Source organism: Poecilia formosa, unplaced genomic scaffold (genome assembly GCF_000485575.1).
Source record: "Poecilia formosa unplaced genomic scaffold, Poecilia_formosa-5.1.2 Scaffold376, whole genome shotgun sequence".
Classification (NCBI taxonomy): Eukaryota; Metazoa; Chordata; class Actinopteri; order Cyprinodontiformes; family Poeciliidae; genus Poecilia; species Poecilia formosa.
In genome coordinates, this window is record NW_006800315.1 from 111,244 (window position 1) to 114,863 (window position 3,620).

Here is a 3,620-nt window from a genome sequence, read left to right on the forward strand (position 1 = left end):
GTGTGTGTGTGTGTAGGTGTGTGTGTGTGTAGGTGTGTGTGTGTGTGCGTGTGTGTGTGTGGAGGGCTTCTTACACTGTTTTGTGTTGGATTTATTGGCCAAGAGAATTGGTCTTTTTCCAGTCTTTTCACTCAGGCCTGACAAAAAAGTCAGTTACCAAACACAGGTTTCCAACACGTAGTGTGTGTTTATAATGTTTCATTCCTGATATAAGAGGATGGAAACTGGCTGAAAGCAGGGCACCAAAAATTAAGACTTCCTGAAAAGATGAGAGTGTTGGCTTTCTAAGAAATCTCATTCTAATGTAAAATATGACAGATTACTGGATTAAGGAAATTTCTAGTATGCTACATGCTCTTTGAGAATTTGGAAACAGTTGCTCTTTATTTCCCAAAGTTATGGGGAGAAGAGAGAATGGATATTTCAGCTGCCTGAAATAATCTGTTCCCCCTCCATAAAATGGGAACAAATTAATTTACCTGCAAGTCTTTAACTGTATTTATTCCTCTCATCATCAAAAGCAAATCCTGTATATTTGGTAACATCTTCTCATTATTTGCCAAAGTTAAAGGGGGGAACCATATATTTTAACTGCTTGAAATTATCCGTTTCTCCTCCATAACATGGGAACAAATTAATTCACCAGCAATCCTTTAACTGTGTTTATTCCTCTCTTCATCAACGATAAGTCCTGTGATTTCAGTAAAATTTGCTGTTTATTTGCCAGAGTTATCAGGGGGAAACCAAATATTTTAGCCACCTGAAATAATCTGTTCCTCCTATGAAGAATAGGTTATTTGAGACAACTAAAATATTTTTTCACCCCTAATTACTACGGCAAATAAAAAACCAATGTCTCCAAACTTACAGGATTTATTGTTGATGATGGGAGGGATAAGCACAGTTAGTTTATGAAAAATTAATTTGTTTATTTACTTATTTACTTATTTATTTATTTATTTATTTATTTATTTTACGATTTTGCGAACTGCCGGTTAAACTGAAAGTTACAACCTTGACATGATTATATGAGTTGTTTTTACCGAGAAATCGATCAGAAGTGCCGTGAGAATGGTCAGATCCGCTGTCGGGAGTGCAGGGGAACATAGGCGAACAGAATTTCGCACAAGACTGGAAAGCAGTACCAACAGTTTAAAGGAGATTAAAAAGTAGATGATGAAGCAATTAAACTTAATTACAGCTCCAGTAAGTCTCACTCAGAAACGTGCTTTAGGTAATTCCAACAGAAAGGAAGCCTCTTACAGGCGATGGTAACTATTTTTTCAGAAGGTGCCTCCAAACAGCAAATGGTGCAAATGTGAGTGTAATTTAAAAAGCAGATCAAAACATCTTCAGGAGGATTTGGTCAATATTGAATAAAACTAGCTTAAAATACAGACAAAGCTGCATTTTGAATAACTCCTCTGCACGGATTTCACTTCAGTATCTTTGTAAAGCACCTTTTCACATTTAGCAACAACTCAAGACCCATAACAGGAGATATTGGTCCAATCAAGATCCAGGATAAACTAAACCTGAAAAAGATGGTAAAACATGAAACTTCTCTGTTAGGACTGTCCAATGGGTTCATGCTGAACAAAGATGATTATTCCATCTGTGCTACTCTTGTGGTTGCCACTGGCTGCAAATTTATTCTGTATACAAGAGAGATATATATTTATGGAATTAAAGTGAAATGATTTAGATTAAATAAATGTCTTAGGGTGAAGTCTCTCAGCGAAAGACTTGAGACATCTCAGACAACAGAGAGGGAACAAATCTACAGCAACTTCATTCGGGTGTATCTGACCAGAAAGGAAAAAGCAGGTAAGAAAAAGATGAATGTCTGGGTGAAGAAATGTATTTTTTGGTTAGTAAAACAAAAAAGGAAACAAACAAACAAAAAAATGCAGCAGAAAGTCTGATAAAAAAAACCTGTTTCATATAAAAACAGTAAATTAAAGTTTTTAGTATGCCATTAATTTAATTTAAACAGAAGCTGGATGCACAGAAAATGTGGAAGGAAGTGAAGAATGGCTGGACAAAAACATTCAGAGCTTCTTGGTCTTTGCAACACTTCAAGACCTCAAAACAATGAACAGAAATTTTTCTGGAGTAAGTAAAGTTTTATACCGAAAAATAGCTTACGAAGAGAAAAAAAAGGAGGAAAAAAGTTTTAGTAAGCTGATAGAGACAACAATTGTGTTGAAACAGAGCGATGTGCTGGAGAAACTGTCACCACAGCAGAGAGCAGAGCTGATCCTGGATCCAGACAGCGGTGCTTTGGAAGATGCCGACTTTGTCAGACAAATCATCAAAAATGTGACGATGTCTGGAGATGATGAGCAACTGAACCATTTTTTTCAGAAGTTTTCAATATTAAGTAAAGAGGTAAAGACCAACATTACCTCAATGTTGTCATTATTTCATTAGCATGAAAGTCATTATCAAAAGAGAGTTACAATTTTCCTGCTTTCCCCAACAGACAAACACAACCTACATCCAAAATGTGGCGGTACGAGAGACCATCTTCAACCTGACTCTGAGCAGCCTTGCTCTTAAATTTGACGTCTTTGAAGTACAAGACTACCAGCTGTGGTTCCAAGTCTATTTGATTCCTGTGATAGCAAGCATCCAACCTGACAGCCTGCAGGTGATACCCAGGAACATCAGCTGTGAATCCTACGGAGCTATGTAAGACCAAACCCCTAAGACGGAAATTTGATCCTTGGCATTTGATCCACATCAAACTACGGTCCCATACCAGTCCCGTTAATGCCGGTTTTCCTTTCTTCTTTTCAGAGTCACTGGCCTCATGGAAAGCCTGAAGATCCTGCCACTGGACGTTTCAATGGACGTGAGATCAAGCCTGGAATCACTGCAGGAGGCCTTCCCAGGTATGTGTGGCCAATGCTTCGCTGAGAAATTCCTTCAGAAAAGCCCGGTACAACTGTTACTTTAAAAGACATCTTGAAGCCAGGTCTAATTTCAACTTTCTTCCAAACAGATTGCGCAACGCTGGATTCTTTCACGGTAAGCTCAGGTTCAAAGGTGTTTCACACGGAATATAGACGCCATGTCATGTTCATTTAAAGGACCAGAGGGTGGCACATTGCCGCTGTATAAGTCTATGTGGCTTTTGCCACTGATCTAACAGTTGTTGCTTTGCTTATCCCCAGTGCAAAGACACACATGTTGATGGTAAGTTTGCTGAGAATAACCCATCTATGAATTGATGAAACAACATATAATGTGTCAAATAGCAGTAGCTCATGCACAATTCTGGTGTTTTTACAGAAAAACTCATCTGCTCCGAGGTAGACAGGTAAGGGCATGACAGTCTTATGTGATGCAGTGTTAGCAAGTGGGTTTGCCCAATGTAACCAAGGCTACAATGTTTTATGGTTACATTGCACAGCTCTCGACTCCAAGCACTGGAAAATGACAATTCTCCCGGAGCCGTGTGCAACTTCACCGTCACTGAACATGCCTGTGCCCCGGTAAGATGTTTCATTGCAAGCTGTAAATCCAAAACAACCCTACGTGCTCAAAGTTTGATTTATTTCTTCTCCAGACAAGAAGACTCTCAGCAGAAAACTTGGCCAAGCTCTTGAAGTGCT